This window comes from Sorex araneus, chromosome 1 (genome assembly GCF_027595985.1).
Source record: "Sorex araneus isolate mSorAra2 chromosome 1, mSorAra2.pri, whole genome shotgun sequence".
NCBI lineage: Eukaryota > Metazoa > Chordata > Mammalia > Eulipotyphla > Soricidae > Sorex > Sorex araneus.
Window position 1 is genome coordinate 429,267,310 of NC_073302.1, and position 19,651 is coordinate 429,286,960.

A 19,651-nucleotide genomic window follows, 5' to 3' on the forward strand; every position below is an offset into this window, starting at 1 on the left:
AAGTGCACTACCACCGAGCCAGCTCCCCTGCCCCTCCACTGGATTTTTTTAAATACCGAAACTTTGTCACATATTATACCCATTGGAAAGAAAATTCTAAAACAAATTTCTCCTATTGTTGATGATACAGGGATCTAGTTTATCTTCACTCTCATTTTCCAATATTTTATCATCGATTCCACCCATAAACTCACTCATTATACATTTTATGGTGCCACAGATGCTTATAGAAATTTTGTCTTTTCTCCTCCTCTGAACCTTTCTTTTGGGAACTTTTCTGAGAGCCACATCTCTACTTGCCTGTTCTCTATCGGGACACTCTCCTGCCTGGCCAGGGCACCCCACGACAGCTCTGAGCACACTTAACACAGAGTAGTCGCCAATGAACAACTTTGTTGACTATCAACTAAAGCTAGCTTTATCACCCTGAGCAAGTACTCAACCTGTTGGTTCTTAATGTATTCAAGAGAAAGTAAGGACGTCGAGGAACATTCATCGCGTTGATTCATACGTAAGTCAGAGTGAATGCTTAGAAGCCTGGCACACAGCTAAGTGTTCCAGAAGTGTTTGCTGTTCCTACTGTATTTATTTGCATGTTTCTACTCTTGGCTCATTAGCACCATGAGAGAGATGGCTCAAGGGTTAGAGCATATGCCTAGCATGTGTGAAGCCCTGAGTTCGCTGTGGGCACTGCATGGCCGCTACTGTTAAGTCCTGCTGAAGGGTAGCCCTGGTGGTCCTGGTACATCAAATTACTCCCCACTGCTAGGAGGGGCCCTGCATCTCCCAGGCTCTAATGGGAGTGGCCCCTAATAAGGAAACGTTCAAAAGAAAAGAAAATGAAGACAGACTTTATCTCTGTCTCCACAATGTCTACCACAATGACTGTCAAAGAGGGGACATCCAATGGATGCATCTAAGACTAAACTATTATTTCAGCCAAAAGTGGAAATCTCAAAATTGAAAAAAAACAAGCATTATCGTATTTATGTCCCACACATATTTAAAAACACTTTAAGGGAGGCTAGTCTGATGTTTCAAATACGTAATTAAGTGAATCATGTTAAAATTAAGGCTAGAAATGTACCATGATTGCCACTAAGAAAGTCAGTGTTTATTTTAGGAAGGGAGGACTTGGGCCACAACTGGAAGTGCTTGGGGCTTACTCCTGGCTCTGTGCTCAGGGGCCACTCCTAGTCGACTTCTTCGGTGGCCCATGCCTAGGATTGAACCCAGGTTGGCTTTGTGCAAGGCAAGCACCTCACCTGTTGTACTATCTCTCAGGCACAAAAATGAACTTTTAGAAAGTCAACACACTTACAATTTCTAATTTTTCAAATTCAGGAATGAGTAAGTGTTCCCTTCTGCTAGAATAAAGGGAAGCACTAGCTCCTTTCTGAGGTCCGAGGACTCAGGGAAGAAGGGAACCCCAATAGGAGAGTCCACTTACTTTCCCGTAGAAGCAGAGTCTCAAAAGTTGTTGGTTACGAAAGAGGCTCAAATTGGAACGTCCCTAAAGGAAATCCCCATTATTGTGACTAAAAAGCACACCCGGGTCCCAAAGCCCATCCGTGCTCAGTGGGGAACATCTGGGTTTGCAGCGGGTCCCACAACCCAAAGTGTTTAACCACCCCAGAGAACAAGCACTGCCCAAATGACACTGCAAGTGTGGCCTGGCTCCAGCGGTTCCCAACACTGCCGCCCTCTGGCCTGCCACCTACCTCACAGGACTGCCCTCTTCCGCCGGGGCCCTGCGCAGGCGCCACATGGCTCACTGAAGCGGAATTCAGCACCTGCAGTCCAGCCTGCGACGGGGAGTGTTCCACAGCAGGAGAAACACGGTCTGTTTCCTTTTATTTATTTATTTTTAAGTACATCCTCCTGGTCGTTGTGAGTGGAAACCTGTGAGGGAAAGGAAAAGAGTGAAGGGTTCCGGGAAAATCTGCAACCCGCTCAGGCTGTCTTCGAGGGGACCCTCCCCTCCTCCCTCACCCCCTGCCCATAGGCACCTTCCAGCTCTGCTCCAGCCTCTGAGCAGGGTCTGGATGACTAAGCCCCTCTCTGTATAGGTGAATCCAGAACGAACTCGGAAAGGGGAAACGGCATGGACAGACTCTCCACCCACCAGACACACTCCTGAAGGGAATGAGCGCCCATGTGGGCCTGCGCAAAGGGCTTTTTTTCAGGCCATTCCGCAGCTCTGCTTTTCTAAAGGAGGTGGCCTCGACACACAGACACACAGACACACAGGTATCCCCAGGGGCACGCAAGGACACGGGGCTGCCCTCAAGCACGTCTCCATGGAAGTGGGTTTTTCCATAATCAAGTGTTAAGCTTTTTATTTATTTATTTATTTAAATGAGAAACAAACAAACAAAGACCTGACAAAAACAGAGGTCTCAGCCAGGGCAGCCCGGGAGGATTAAAAAGGGGCTCACAGTGTCCAAGCACGTACCTCGTGCTTCTGTGCAGTTAATCGCTGCGCTAGCGGTTGCCCAGGAAACCTCCGGACTGAGGAGGCTCACTCGAGCCCTCCTCCCCTCCGCCTGCAAGTCTGACTCACCGCCTCCTCCCGAAGTCAGTCCTCCCGACTTCTGACAGGCAGATATTTTTGCAACCAGGATGACATTTCCCTGGGCAGGGGAGGGGAGAGAAGGAGAGAATAATTATTTATTCTGAATATAGGTTTCTCAACAAGAATAAAAGTCCTCATCCAGAGCAAATACACAAGAGAAACGCATTTCCTCCAGTAATGCCTCCAATCCATCTCTGGTCCCTATTTTGACAATAACATGCTGACAGTAACATGGACAAATGCCACCCTCAAGGAGAGGCAAGGAGACATAGGAATAGGGGTACCGTCAGGTGACTGACCCCCTCCCCCAAACCACGGCAGTCACTCCAGATCCCTCAAGGTTTCTTGCAGCCTGACTATACTTCTGCCCAGAACGCCCTCACAGTCTCCTTCAACACAAGGACACAGGCCAAAGGCACGACATGGTGGCCATGAGACCCCAGGCACCCAGTACCCAAACCGGGAAGACTGAGGCTGAGGCAGGGCCAGAAAGTAGGAGATGGGTCAGCCTAGGCCCACCCACCAGAAGTGCCTGGAATCCTTTCCCCAGTGTTTATCATAGCTGGGATGCTTCCTGACACCTTCTCATCATCTTCTTACCAACCAGTTACCCCTCTTCTAAAAAAATTTAAGTGCAGGAAGAATAACTATCATTCTCTTTTTAAAAAAATTATTTTTTACTATCACTCTCTTTTACTTTTTTGGTGTGTAGTGGTGACAGACAGAACCAAGGACACAGGATTCACTGGAGGCATATGCCCTACCACTGAGCTGCAAATCCAAGCCTGTCATTCGCTTTCAACGAAACAGAGTTAAAAGTGCTATTTTCCACTTTTGCACAAGCGTGCATGCGCACGCGCACACTCTACTGGAGAGGTCTGGGGAGGCAAGGGGGCCAGGAAGTGCACTCAGAGCCCCCATCAGTTTGCCCTGAATAACTGAAATAGTCCATAACTTCTATCCCTGTACCCCATCTTTGAAATTCCTTTGATGGCTCCCATCACCCTCAGGACAAAACCCCCCACCCCCAAGTTAGGTTAGAAAGCTTTTCACAAACAGATTCCTGAAAACTCAACCGCTCCCTACCGTGTTCTGGACCCTTGGAAAGAAAGCAGGTTTATTCTGGGACTGAACCAAGCTGCATACCGCAAAACTCTGACCATTCCCACGGGAAAGTCGTCACCAGAACTCCAGGTAAACACTTTCTCCAACGCAATTCCCAAAAGAACCTTAGAACGGTAAAGACTTGTTCTTGGTAAGGACTTGTTCTGGCAAACTCATGACCATCTACCCAGCTGATCCTAAACTTTCAGTTATGAGTCTTAAAATGTTTCTTTTTGGGCCTCCCCCAGTAATGCTCATGGATTACTTCCTGCTCAGTGCTTGGGGGACCATGCAGAGCTGGTGACAGAAGCCCCAGGTATCCTCTCCCGCCAAAAGGGCTAATGTATTCGGAGGTGGCAGGGAGGTTTGGAGCCACTCTGGGGCTTATTCCTGCCTCTGTGCTCAGAGTGCATTCCTGGTGATGACTGGGGGACCTTATGTGGTACTAAGGATCTAACCGGGTTAAGCTGCATGTAAACATGCTACCTTTGAAGTATCTCTCTGGCCCCAAGAGTCTAAATAAGTTGAGGTGGAAAGGTTGGGAAGAAGCAATGGTTAATTTGTCTTTAGAAAGAATGTCCAGTTAAAAGTATTCAGGCTTCAGGCTGGAATCATAGTCAGCGGGTGGGGTGGCTTGTATTACATGTGCTCATAAATCAATAACTGGGAGAACTTGTCTTTCACAATCCTGAACCCCAGGCAGATGTGAATATCCTGACACTTCTAGCCTGCTCCTTGGCCTCTACAGGCCTTTGAATCCATGGCAACTCCCCCAGGGAGCACTTGAGAAGCTGACACTGCTGATCTCAACACCCCCCCAACACCCCCACTACCTCGCATCTCTTCTCTCCCAGTGTCCTGGGACTGACTTGTCCTCCCAAACCTGAGGCACCAGCTGCTGCAGGGAGTCTGAGCTGCCCCTCACAAGTGACAGCCATTTCTATCAACAGGCCTGGGATTTCCCCAGCCCTGGCCTCATCACAGGGTACCACCCAACCCCCCATGCAAATGAGCCGGTGCTACAAATCTAAGGAGTCAGGAACAATGGCCTACAACCCATTGTGCAACCCCATTTAGAAGCTCAGGGTTTGGACCAAGTCAAAATCAGATGGGGTAAGCTGACAATGGCGGTTTCTGTGTCCTGGTGTGACGGAGACAGATAGCTAACCACCAGATACTGGACACTCACCAGTCCCACTTAGGAACTGTCCAAGCTGGAAGAGGCTCCCTCTTGACCAGGGAGTGTCGGAACCCACCAGCAACTTGACTCAGTTTGGGTTTCGGGGGTCGGGGGTTGGGTGAACAGGCGACTCCATGAGGAGGCAAGACTTCAAGGTCACCTTCCCTGAAAGGTGACCAAACCCAAGCAGAATCAAAGTGGGGAACAGAAGATCCACCATGAGCCTGAGAGCCTGAATCTCCTTGGCACAAGCACTGAAGAAGTTAGCTTTTCACTGGCAATACGTTCAGTGAGGTCACGGTTAGTAAAGCCTGGGATGAACCAGGGAAATTCAGGAGAAACACTTTCAATCTTCGCTGGCGCTGGGGTGCGGGAGGTGACTTCCCAGTGGCTGGAAGAAAAGAATCTGTGTGCACACCCCACTTCTCTGAGCCCAAGAATGGGCCCCACTGAGCAGAGGGCTGATGTGGGGGCGTCTGCTTTTGGGGGGGGCAGTTCTGTGTTCAGGTTCCTGAAGCTAGGCTTCAGCCTGCTGGGAGGTGGCTCCCAGTTCAGTTCCTTGCAAGGGGCAGTACAGGCAGAACCCCATCACCTGCACACTTGAGCTCGGACCGCAGTGCAGGAGAGGGTTCTCAGAGGGTTCTCTCCTGTGTGGGTTTCTCAGAGGGCACCAAGGCTCCTCATCTCTGTGTTTGTCCCCGCCAAGGGTTCAACACTTAGCCCCAGACTGAAGGTCCCTTCAGACCAGCTGCTAGTGACCTGAGCAGAAACTTGCAAGAGGCAGTGGCCGGAGCTCAGCAGTACAAGCCGGCCCCCGCAGCCCATCCCACAGCTCAACTCTAAGGTTTGCTTCACTCGCTGCAGAAACATGAACCAGGAAACACACAGAGATCTTCCACCTAAAAGGCCCTAAGCCTCTTCAGAAATAGCCTTTCTGGTCTTACATATGCACACTTAGAAAAAAGAATGAGTAATAGTAAGACAAGGTAGTGGTACACTGCACTCCCCTCCGCCAGCCAAGACGCGAGATGGAACGGGCTTCCCTCCACTGTATACTGAGATGAAAACTTCCAAAGAGGCTTATTTTAGAACATGTTGGAATCCCCCGTGTGAATTTAGGCATCTTCTGAGACTGAAAGCAGATCTGAGGGGCCAGGTGAAAGATTTCCCCGCTGGTTGATTAAAAACGTAAGTCTTTTTTTGAGCTGTCCTAACAAGTGACCATGAAGTTAGCAAAAGTCTTATTTAAATGTATTTTGTGAACTTTCTCCCCCCACCACTACCTCTAGAGTCGGTTCGACTTAAATACAAAATACCCTAACACTCTTTCCTTAAATAAAATTACAATGAAAAGAACATGAATGCTAATGTTCTGAGAATACATTTTACCCTGTAGTCCTTATTGAAAGTTTGCAACTATGAAGAAAAGTAAATGCCAACAAATGGGAACTCAAATTGATCGTTATTGTTATCCTAAAGATTTCCAGAAGGTTCTGGAAATAGTAAGTAAGTTCCATAAGAGCACATAAAATGACTCAATGAATAGAAACAATGCAAGTGTATTTGTATGTGGGTGTCTATATACATATAACCATGGGTGTATTATTTCAAGGATATTCTTATGCATAATAAAATAGATGAATCCATCATTGTTCGTGATTAAAAATGAGCTTGAAGTGACAACGTAAATAGGATAAGCTGAATACAAAAACAAAGTTCACTGCGAGCATCACCCTACAAGCGCCACAAATAGAAAAGAGTGGCCAGTAATTTGGACACCAGGCACTCCGTGACTTTCCAGTGTGGAGATGTGGGAAAGACAAACCACCCATCGTGACTTAAGAGGAAGGAGAGCTTGAAAACACATGAACCTGTAAGACTGCCTTAGACACAGGAAAAATTCCAGCCAATTAATTAAAATAAAAATTATTTGGGTGTTTACTTTCCTGATAAGCCTTGGGAGGGATAAAATGTTCTTACGCTAAACCTTCTCCCCCCACAGTGAGAAACGAGGCTCCTTCTGCGAGAAGAAACAGGACAAGCTGTGCTGCCATATGAGCGAATGGAGCAGTGCCCGGGGCGTGAGGATGGCGTGCACGGAATATGGAGCCGCTCAGAACAAACCCCAGACGCCAAACACAGGGACAGGAAGCAAGACTCTCCACAAGGGACCGCTCCCAGGCCTTCTCGGGCCAGGCAAGTCTTCTTTCTTCTGAACTGTCTATACTCTTCAGTGCACCAAAGCCCCAAACAAAGCAGCAGGACACGCAAACAAGAGGTGTGCTTTAATCGCAACGGCCAACAAAATTATCCACTTAAGTCCCCACTGTGCTTGCTCAGTGGCATGTGTCCAAGTCAGGGGAAGATCTGTGCACTGGGCCGACCCGACCCGGCTGGGGGCTAAGGGATGGCCAGCACACAGGGGACATGTGGGTGGCATTTGCTCTTCACACCAATGGGTTATAAGGGCACTTCACCTCTGTGGTCCTCCTCTCAGAGACCTAGAACCCCTGAGCAATCATCAGGGGACCATGACAAAGATCCAAAACGAGGGACGTTCTACAGAACTCCGCACCAGGGACTTGGGTAGGACACAGTCATCGAATTAGAGAGACCCTACAGCTAAAGGAACGGCTGCTCCGGGGTGGGTCCTCAACAAAACAGGGAGTTTGTTAGGAGAATGAGGCTGAATCTGGACAAAGAGTGGATTTGAGTCAATCGTCATGTACCTAGGCTTGTCCTTAATTATGACAACTGCGGCCCGAGAATGGCCAAGCGGGCAATCGAAGTGCCCGGGTGAGGGAACACAGGGAATTCTGTGCCATCTCGCCACCCTCTTCAAACTCTAGAAGCACTCTAAATGAAGTCAACTCAAACTTTAATAAAACGGAGCCCATGGCCTTGAGGGAGGAGGGCCCGGTCCGTGCAGGACACTCTGGCCAATCTGAGGCACTGCCTGCCATGCCAGGAGACCACAGATGGCACGCCAGTGTGACAAGAACTAACATCTCTGACGTGCCTGACACCCCCGTGTGAAGTGCAAAATAGGCAATTTTATGCAAGACAAAAAGACAAAGGCTAAATGGGGTTGGCCTGGTGCCATCACTGCTCTGCGAAAACACATGACAAACCAGCCATCATATCCCTCACTTGGCAAACGCCACAGCCAGGAAGCAAGCAGGTGGGAGAGGGGCCTCGCAGACGCCCCACATAGCCCCTCAGCCCTGCCCACCCATCCCAAAGGTAAGCTAGGGACCCAGGGACCCAGCATTCCTCTGAGGACCTATGGGAAGCCCAGGACACAAGCAAAAGATGTGTTTAACCCAAGAGCACATAAGATACTATCACTTTTCAAGAGTCTGCCCAGTCAGGAACGCAGTGCCAGATGAACCGTGTTTTGTTAGGAGGAGGAGGCAAAGGCTTTGGGCGATACAGAAAAACATTTTGTCTGTACGGAATAAACATGTGGCATGAGTCTGGTGGCTGCGACGGAGTTCTTTCATTGCCTGGAATTTTAATCAGAAGAGGAGTCTGGGGATTTATCGTCTCTTAACTACAAAGTTCCAGAATTTATAAACAAGATGACAAGGCAGTATTAATTTGGCCAGAAAACTAAAATGCAAACCCTTGCTCAGAAAATGAACATGCTATTCACCAGAATTATCAATAGTTGTTTTTTTTCCCCCTTGGGAAGTGATCAACTATTTAAAGTTCAACTGACAGAAAAATGAAGTAGAAATAACACAGGATTTTAAAAAAAATTCCTAAGAGGAATGACTTGCTGCAGCAGCTTCAATGATTACAACAGCATGGTGTATGTCTACAATGGACTATATCTGAACATAAAACTTTACAAAAAATATAGTACATTTAATAAGAATAACACAGTTGCAGGGGCTGCTGGAGCAATAGCACAGCATGCATTTGCCTTGCACGCTGCCAACCCGGGTTCGATTCCCAGCATTCCATATGGTCGGTCCCCTGAGCACCACCAGGGGTAATTCCTGAATGAAGAGCTAGAAGTGACCCCTGTGCATGGCCGGGTGTGACCCAAAAAGAAAAAAAAAGAAGAATAACACAGTTGCAAGTAAACAAGTATGAAACATTATTTATTCTGGTCTTCACTGAATATGTATGGGTACCTATGATGGTGGTTGTTATGGTCATGGTGAAACTAAAGAGATAAAAGAGGTCAAAACAATAGAACAAATTATGCAAAATCTGGCTAAGGAAGTGGGCCAAACAAAGCAGATGTTTTTCTCAAATCTTATACCTGGATACAGAAGGTATACAAATATAAGAATCTAATTATACTTAAATCATATTTTTAAATCCTAGCTTGGTCAGAGTAAAAAAACAGGTAAATATTCACAAGTCATTTGTGACAGGAAAGTTGAGAAATAATCACTTGTGAAATATGTTAAAGCATGTATCAATAAGAATATGGCTAAATAATTTGCTTCCTAGCCAAGTAAGGATAGAGTATGTAGTCATTAAGTTGATGATGGAGAAATTCTGGTTATAAACCATCACTTTTATTTTTTCAATCTCAAGTGGTATGGCCCAGGGTCTAAGGAATATGCAGGTGGAAAGGTCAGGAGTTACCAGGGCAAGTTTGTTCTGAATTCCCCAACAACTAATTATGCCTGAAAAGAAGGGCCCTAAATGTTTTCCAGAAACTCTGCGTACAAAACCTGTGATTGCCTAATGGGAATACAGAGTCACATGAAGCAACACTTGGTCTTCAATCAAGAGTCCTTTGAACTAAGTTGTTTCAGTTCAGCCTACAAAGAAACGGCTGACGATAAAGTAAAAATCAGTATATTATGGTTGTGTGTCTGTTAGACACCTCAGATTCAGAAAAGACAATTTCCAGACACCCCAACCTTAATATGGCCCAATCATCTCCGACACTCCACCCAGCTGGCCTCCATGATGCATGGCCCCGTCACAAGCAGCTGCCACACCCGTTCCACATCCAGAACCAGCCCCTGCCAGCTTCTCCCTGCTGAGCACTGAGGTTTAGGGATCCGGGCGCAGAACCAAGATTCCAAACCCACCACCATCCTCTGATTGAAGAGTTTTTCATTAAAACCAAGACACTTTTCAAAGTTATCTAACTCTATGCACAACTCGCAGGATATGTTTAGTGGTTATAATCATCAATTATGGAACAGGAGTCTGAAGAAACCATAAATAATCAAGGTCTGCACCCACAGGAAAGGAAGCAAAAACCACTCAAGCACAGTTTGATCTTGACTTTCTCTTCTCAAGTCTGATGTGGGTGGACCTGCTCTGTGACTTGGTTAGTCTGAAAGAGAGAACAAACTATCCCCGTTGCAGAAGACAAGTGATTTCCTTCTTCATTTTGTTTTCCAATTGATGGATCAATGGACTAAAAGCTTTCGACTAAAATCTGAGAGAATTTCAGGAGTTCAGCTCCCGCCTCTGGATGTACATAAAGCTGACGAGACACCCTGCAAGGTCCCAATGCCACTCAGAGCATTATTACTACAGAGACCCTCTCCACTCTTCCTCCCTCCCCCGCGCACCTCCAAACCTTTTTTCCTCTCTAATAACCACCGTAGCTTTAACCGAGTCTAGGGGTTAGTTTTGTTGCCCTTGTTTTTAATTTAGTCAAAATAAGTTTTACAAGAAAGTACATGATCTGCTTCAGATGTGAGGACAACTGGATGCTCTTCCTAATTTGTCCTTTAAATTTAGGAAAATCATTAACCCCTTAGTGCCAATTCATCTACTGATAAGTCTTGATGCTTTTTGCCATTTTGTTTCCTTTAGCGGTTCACATTACAAGTGCAAAGGAAACCATCTAGCAATTGTCTTTTACTTCCTTAGGCTAGTAACACACACAAAGTCAGTATTTAATGAAAGTAATACAACTTACGTGTATACCAAAATGATCAAAATATAGATCTTAAAGAAAACATAGACAAGAAACATCAATTCTGCAAAGACATCAACTCTTCTCAAAGCAATCTGTAAATTTAACGTCCAAGGTTTTTCATGGAATACAGTCTAGTAGGCATGCAGGAAAAGCACAAGGCAGGGACAGTTTAAAAGAACAAAGAGGAAAGAATTACCCCTGCCAGAATACAAGACACATCAAAGACGTAAAGGCACAACAAGTAAAATCTGATTTGAGTCATGGCACCAAATAGAAACTCAAGGGGCCGGAGCGATAGCACAGCGGGTAGGGCGTTTGCCTTGCACGCGGCCGACCCAGGTTCGATCCCCGGCATCCCATATGGTCCCCCAAGCACCGCCAGGAGTGATTCCTGAGTGCAAAGCCAGGAGTAACCCCTGAGCATCGCTGGGTGTGACCCAAAAAGCAAAAAAAAAAAAAAAGTGTGAAACTCAAGCAGGAAAAAAGCTGAGGAGAAGGGGAAAAGCGGAACAAAATTCTGAAACCCAAAAGGATTACCACAGATGGGGCTGGAGCAATAGTACAGCGGGGAGGGTGTTTGCCTTACACGCGGCCACCTGAGTTTGATCCCCAGTATCCCATATCCCGAGCACCCCCAGGAATAATTCCTGAGTGCAGAGCCAGGAGTCACCCCTGAGCACGCCGGGTATGATCCCCACTCCCCCAAAAAAGCCGAGAGGATTACCACAGTGGGACACCTGATAGGGTAGAATGTCACTGCACAACGTGGACAAGCACCAGTAAGGCTTCTGGGAACACAGGCTCTGGACCAGAAATGGGGCAAGCAACTACACCTCGCAATACATGCAGGGGCCAGGGATCAAACCTGAGTCAGCAGCATGGACGGAGGCACCTTACCATTCAGTACTTTACGTACTACCTCTCTGGGCCACATTTTCTGAATTCCAAATACACAAGCTAACTTACATCTACAGGAACTTGAAAAAAAAAACTACTAAACAAAGTTAGCAGAAGAAAGAACATAATAAACATTAGAGCACCAAAAAAAGGATTAAAACAATTTTTAAAAAAATTATCAACTCTTTTTTTCTAAAGATAAACCTCTAGCTAAAATAAGAAATAAGGAAAACTCAAAATCAAAAAGGGAAGACATGAAAACTAATGTTGCAGAAATAAAAAAGGACGAGACTTATGAACAAATTATTTTTTGACAGGTAAGAAATGGCCAACTTACTTCAAACACGTAATTTACCAAGACTGAATCATAAAGAAATGAAAAATAAGAATAGGTCTGTCACCAATGAATCTGTGATTCAAAAAGGTTCCCCGTGGCAGGGCTGCATCACATGCAGAAGCCTCGGGCTTGTTCTCCAGCAACTGCAGAAGTGACCGGGAGCACTGCACCATGGGACGCCCTGTAGCACGGCGGGATATGGCCCAAACACCAAAAGAAAAAGTTTTTTGAGTTCTCCCTAACGTAAGTCAAAAGATTAATGGCTGCACTGGCAAAGTCTATCATATATTTAAGGAGGTAATTAAAGGGCACAAAGACAGAAAATGTAGACCAATGGAAACGAAATGAAAGCCCAGAAATAAATCCATGATTACGTGGGTGAATTGATCTTCAATAAAGGAATCACAAATATACAAAGGGAGGGGCCAGAGGTGTGACTTGGCAGTGGAGCCCAAGGCTTATATATTGTGAGGTCCAGGGTTCGATCCTCTGACACTGCAGTAAGGAAGTACTTAAAAAAGAAGAAAAATCTTTCCAATTAATGGGTTTGGGAAAACAATATACAAATGAATAAGAATGAAACTGAATCCTTGTTTTATACTATACACAAAATGGATTAAGAATTTGGGTTATAAAGTTTCTGCATCGAAATGCAGAGAGCAAAAAGAAAACTATGGAATGGGAAAACATACTTGCCACCAGAGAGATGAAATGCGTGTGTTTGTGTGTGTGGGTGGGGAGAGATACCCACAAACATATTACACTCGATAAAAGGTACACCAACTCCACAGCAAATAAACAAAGATATTTAAACAATAGGCAAAGAATGTGAAAAAAAATTCTCCAAAGACCGCCTTCAAATGGCCAACAGACTGCAAGATTTGCAACACCAGGGAAATGTAACTGAAAGCCACAATAAACTATGACCTGATACCTGCTGGGATAGCCATTTTCAAAAATAATAAAAACAATACTGAAAAAGATGTGAAGAAATTGGACACCTTGTGAACTGGGGTGTAGGTGTGGAATAAAGGTTCCTTTATGTGTGTGTATGTATACATACACACATATATATATACATACACAAATATGTGTATATGCATGTATGTGTACATGTGTATCTTATATTTACACACATAAGTCTGCAGTGCCAAGTAAATGATATCCTCTCTATACTTCATTTGTTGATGTTTTTAAAGATACCATAATTTTGCTTATGTTTAGAAATATGTCTGTTTAGGAGAAGTGTAAAACATGCACCAAATGGTAAATTTCAATAAGGATAGGTTTATGGAAAAATAGACAATGTTTCAATAACTAATATTTTAATTATATGGTGTTCCTTACACTTCTTTGCTTGAAACATGTCACAACTTAAAAAATTATTTTAAATAAAAGGAGAAGAGTTGACCCCTGTATCAACTATTTTCTACTTTCTTTTCACCACAACATACAATACGGTGACATTCTTGTGGTCAACAGATTATCATGAGTATCCCTACATTGTGAAACAAGGAAAATAATCCTGGTGGAAGTAGGAAAGTAGATACAAAACTTTTTTCTTTGATACATTTTAACATTTCAAAAAATTTTTCATCTCAGAAGTCTGTACAATATTGCCCCTTCCTATGGTTTACTAATACAGATCACTTAAGGTTGGCTACTACACAGAGAAAGCCATGTTTGATTCTATAGATATTCTACTTTCTTTTGCTTGAGAAATTTGACTTCTGTACATGGATAGTAAAATTATAGGGATAATCACTTTTGTTAAGTTTCCAGAACAATTTAAACCAGGGAAGTCTGACTCTGAAGTTTATACACTGTTTTATTTCTGTGAACAAACCCAAAGGAAAAACTCTCCGAGTAGAATTCAGTGTAATAAGAGATGCCTAGGACTGACCTTCTAACTGCAGAGTATTTTCCAATACAGAAAGTGTTACAGTTTAATTATAGTTACTAAAACACAATGTGCTCATACTTTTTAATATTTATAATGCTAATACAGAAGTAAGGCATTGCTGTTAATTTAAATCAAAGAACACATACATAGCTGATATAAATTGCTTCCACAAATTTATTAGAATAAGTCCACAACTGACATCTTTTTGTATTTAGTTCTAATCTTGGAGTCAACATTTTAAATTTCATAGTAATTAAAACTGGGTCCATGTCCCTAGAGGTAGTATGCAGAAATGATGCTTTTCCTTGTCCAACCCAATCTTCTAAGCAAAATATCAACCAAGTGATTCAGAGGGAGACAACAAAATGAATAAATTCAAAATTTTCTAATTTACGAATCTGGGCTAGCAGATTTTGTTCTTATCCAAATAATAAAATCTATGCTCAATCCATGTTAATTATTCAGAGCCACTACTGGGAAACTCAACCGTGTGTTCCATATCTGTTTAATATAAAAGATTTATAGACACAGATGCCAAAGATAGAAACAAAATAAAACTTCTCACATGCCAAAAAAGTCTTGCTGCCAGAGAATATCTATCTTGTCAACAAAATGTCACTTTTGTATCTGAGATAAATTTTATGCACAATCCCTTCTTTTTCACCACTGTTTCAAGTTCCTCTGTGAAAAGTTCTTTTACTTCGACTTTTCCCAGCAGTCCATTTTTCTTAACTTCAGCCCCATCTTAAAATGTTCAGACCTCAGAAGTTTAGGCTAGCAACAACGCAGGCACGCCCCCTTGTGGAATCAAGGAAAATTTACATGTCTCTGCTGGCAAGAAGGCCCAAAACGTCATTTCTTAGTAGGTCGTTTATTGCTTCATTATACGAATAAGAAAACAACCTAACGTACTACATTTCAAGGTCAAGCAACTTAAAACCTCAATTAAGGTATCTTAATCAATAATATACTTAAAGTAGGATCTGACCACATTGTTTTTCCAAAGTATGTTTAAAAGCAGTATGTAGAATCTAGGTCCAATTTCTATTGAACCTATCAAACCGAAAATACCAATTAAAGCTAATGTAGATGAACATGATAAAGAACTTATACTTTCGAAGCTGGAGGCATCTGCTTCTCATACATGAGTCCCTGATTTCAATTTCCAGCACCGAAAAAACAAAAATCCTTATGTTTTATGTTAATGGAACATCAAACAAATTTAAATAATTTTTTTTACATGACAAAGATTATTTCAAAGGCCAGAAGGGTGAACATAAATAATGATGATTTTGCATTACTTCTGACAAAGGACAAATAATATACTTCGTAAGTCGTAAGACCCATTGGAGACAAGTGTTGCAAAGGAACTACTAAGCTCTCTAAAATTTGTGAAGCAACATAGTGTTTACTGAAATTAATTTAGAAAGATGTGAGTGGAGAGAAAGGGAAAAGTACTTGTTCCAGAGAGGACATGGACTTCTCAGAGTGGAAACAGGCAAGCAAAGAAACCAGAGGCACGCAGAGACAAACAAGTGGGATCAGTGCTCCAGGGAGAGCACGGGCTTGAAGAGAAGCCCTCGATTCTGATGGCAACGGTTTTTGTGAGCAAGAATTTTTCCTTTTTGTAACTTCCCAAAGATTTCGACGTTGGTCTTACCTGTAAGCATGAGACAGAACGTGGCTCCTGATGCTGCAGAGACAGACTGCCAGGACCAGTGCTCATGCTCCTCCCTCACCCTCCCGCGTGTGTGCTCCCACACAAGCGACAGGCAAGATTAGCTTTAAAGTTCAATCAAGTGTGTGCAAATGGCTGTACTGCCCTGATGAAACTTCCAAAGCAGATTCCTGGTTTCCCAATCAACAAGTAAAACAAATAAAACTCTGGAGTGTTCCGTATTCCCACCTCAACGAGTGATACATCACCACTTGCTGAGTGGGCCAGGGCAGAAGCTGAATTTTTCCGACTCCTGCTTCTCCCATCTTCTCCATACCCTGCTGGTCAAAAAGCCACATCTTCCCCCACTCATTCCACCTCTTGACTCTCCTCTTTCTTAGACCCAACAAGTAACTTTCAGGTCATCACCAAGTTTCTTCCAACCTGGATACCAGCCAAGTTCTAGCCCCTTCCAAAACTTAGTTCTTTTCCCCACGTTTTCCCCCATCCCTCTTATTTGCAACATTCTCCCCAGTGAAGCAGGTTGGGGACTCGGCCCAGACACCGCACTTTATGCTTTGACTATGACTGCAAGTAAGTCTTATCGTCATACCTGGCAAATAACTAGTGTCCTACACATCTTAGTTGATTAAAAGATTTGCTTCTGGGGGAGGAAAAAGGACAAAAGGGCTGATTTGGCTAAATACCTGGTATTTTATTTGGGAAAAGGGGCTGGTGAGTATCAAAGAATTGTTCTCGAAAGAACGTTTTTATTTGCAAACAGGCAAAATGACAGTCAAAAGTTGTAGGGCTGCTGTTACACAAAAAGCAGGTTAATTTTTCTACCAGAGACCCCACTTTTACCTAAAAGACTATTTATTGTCTTCCAGGAGGAGGGGTCACAGAGTTATTAAACATTAGACCAATCATCCTAAACCAACACTCATGTAAACAAGGGAAACACAGCTGCATCCATCACGAAACCCTGGAAAAGGTAACTCATGTCAAGATAAACTTTTCATATTTTCCAGATGCAAATCCTGTAGCAGACAGCTTCTGTAAATATTTTCTCCCAGTATACAGCTTGATTTCAACAGCAGTGTCACTTGAAAAGCAAGCCTTTCTTTGATGAAGTCAAATTCATCATCTTTTCTTTTACATTTCATACCCTTTTCACTGCCTATTTACTAAGCTGTTGTCTAATCCAAGACACACATTTCCTACTATGTTTTCTTTCCTTCCATTTTGGCCTAGGATGCGTTTTTATGTTCCTGCTTGGAGGTATTTCATTTCACACGGACGTAAGCACCATTACAGCATTATTTGCCGAGAAGACTATGTGGTGCCTATTGAATTACCTCAGCAACTTGGTTGAAAGCAACTGGCCACTTACGTATCTATTACTGGAGATTTTGCTCTACTCAACTATCCGCATACAAATACCAGGCTCTCCTTATTAACTTAAGTTTATGAAGGTTTTGAAATCAAATAGCGTACATCTTCCAACTTCATCCTTCATTTTTAAAGTCATTTTGGCAAGGGGTTAGAGAGAGTACAGGCAGTAAGGCACTAACTTGCATGCAGCTGACCTGAGTTTAACCCTGGCATTCCATACGGTTCCCAAGTGCCACCAGGAGAGATCCCTGAGTGCAGATCTACGAGTAAGCTTTGAGCACAGATGGATGTGGCCCGAAAAAAAAGGGAAAAAATCATTTTGACTATTCTGGATTCTCTCCTTTCCATGTAAGTTTTAGAATCTGTTTACCAATTTCTATAAATACTGTTCTACATAATTTCCTAATATTTTGAGACTGACATTATTAAATCTATAGTCAGGTTTAGGGAAGTCTCCCAAACTTATAAATATGGAATATATTCCAAATTATTTAAGCATTCTTTCCTGTCCCAAAGCAAAATTTTGTAGTTTTTAATAGAAATATCTGGTAAAATTATACCTGAGAATTTTAATTTTGGGATACAATCATGACTGGCTTATCTATCAATATTGGGTGTGTGTCTGTGTAATCATACATTAAGTGGCTACTTTCTTTTCCTTCACATGTTTTCAAGTTTCATTCATAGCCAAACAGTATTCCAGCATATGGAAATACCACATCTTAACCCACCACATCAGTGACAGAGCTCAGTTTTGTAAAGATTGATGGTTCTCTTACTAAACTCTTGAATCTACTTCCCCCGTGAAGCATAGTCCTAATGTCTGATTATTTTTCAAATTTTCTTTTTTCTGACCTGCTTCTCTATAGGTCACATGTGTGCATACCAAGTTGCCAGACAGTGATCTGGGCAGAGGTTGTGTCTACCTTGTACCTGGAAGGTTTCTACTGTTCACTCTTGGGAGCTGAATATGGAGTGATGGAGGTATATGTAGGTGGAAGGGCCAAATGAAGAGTTGTATGTTGACGACAGAGCTGCTTACAGAAAGATGAAACTGAATGTGGAGTAAAGGAACTGTACAAGGGTGACAAAGCTGTCAATAGGTGACGGAACTATAGGACTATGGAACTATGGAACTATGCATGTCATTCTACGTCAAGTGCCCAATGCACTTGTCTGATCTGAAATGTATCACCACGTCTTGAATATTTTCCATTAAGAACTCACCCACACAGTGCCAGCAAACCAACTACATTAAAACAATGAGACACAGGCCAGAGAAATAGTACAGGGGATAAGATGCTTGCCTTGCACAGTAGTAACCCTGGTTCGATCCATGGAACCACTAAGGAGTGATCCCTGAGCACAGAGTCAGAAGTAAGTCCTGAGCACCACCATGTGGCCCAAAACCAAAAGAATAGTCTCAAAAAACCGAAAGTAGATAATGGACCAAACATGATGACCTCTCAGTGTCTGTGTTGCAAGCCATAATGCCCAAAAGGAGAGAGAGAGTATGGGGAATATTGTCTGCCATGGAGGCAGGGGGAGAGTGGGAAAGGGGGGGTACACCAGGGATATTAGTGGTGGGGATGGGTGCTTGTTCATTGTGTGATCGTAACCCAAACATGAAAGCTTGTAACTATCTCACAGTGATTCAATAAAATTTAAAAAAAAAACAACACTGTGACAGTCAGATGTTCAACAACATTGAGCTTCCTAGAAATAAACCCATTGCTTGATTTCAATCATGGTTTGTGACCACAAAGCTCTCTGATGGCACAAATATGATAGATTTTGTGGTACTGACAAAACTCTATAGAGGCAAAAAGAAAAATCTTGCAGATTCTATTACTAAAATTATGTTTTAGTACTCTCAACCAAGATTTGCTACATTCCATTTTTTCTTGTATGTCAAATACTGTTGCAAAACTTAAGCTGAACCTGCTTTGAAGACCATTATTTCATATTTATAGAATTTTTTTTATATACTTGAGTTCTTTTACCTATCTGACCCTGATAAAAACATTATGTAGTATTTATGCTAAGTATTTTGCTTACTTTATTCCCGTTGCAACTGAAACACAGAGAGATTAATTGTTCCACATGGCTAGTAAATCAGATCAAAGATTTAGTTAACTCTAACGATGCTTTGTCTTGTCACCTTGGGAAATTTCTTCCAATGCATCAGCAACTTCCTTAAAGGCCATGAAAACTGGGTCAATGGATAGTAAAGTGGCTAAGACGCATGCTAGACCCAGGTTTGATTCCCAGCACCACTTAGTTCTCAAACATTACCAGGTACAGCCCTACAGGCCTTTGCACAGCAGGGTCGAGACCCAGATATCAATAGCACCAAGGGGCCCAAAGAGCATTGCATCCTCAGGCCCTTGCAACTGAACTGCACCAAGTTGGCTAAGCATCACTAGTGGGGTTCCCAGATCTCCTGGGTACCACTTGGGAGGCCCAAATGTTTATTTGTTTTCAGGAAAATTTAAATTATCAAAATATAAAATGTGAATGCAATTTCTGAGCTAAAAGCAAGAAATGAAGGTCCAAAGAGATGGTACAGCAGGTAAGGTGAAAGGCTGATACCTCATATGATTACCCCAGCCCTGCCAGGAATACCTGAGCACAAAACCAGGACTAAGCCCTGAGCACTGTCAAGTATGGCCCTAACACAAAAACAAAAACAAAGAAA

At 43.2% G+C, this 19,651-nt stretch overlaps 1 long non-coding RNA gene across 1 annotated transcript in view; it reads right to left on the bottom strand.

Annotated features, from left to right (window-relative positions):
- The window catches only part of LOC129406591 (uncharacterized), a 71,857-nt gene that overhangs the window by 5,081 nt on the left and 47,125 nt on the right, over positions 1–19,651 (bottom strand). Inside the window, exons 4-5 of the long non-coding RNA XR_008631092.1 lie at positions 2,456–2,633; positions 1,722–1,902 (exon numbers count right to left, since the gene is read on the bottom strand). This is a non-coding gene — a long non-coding RNA (uncharacterized LOC129406591). The remainder of the gene's footprint in view (positions 1–1,721; positions 1,903–2,455; positions 2,634–19,651) is intronic.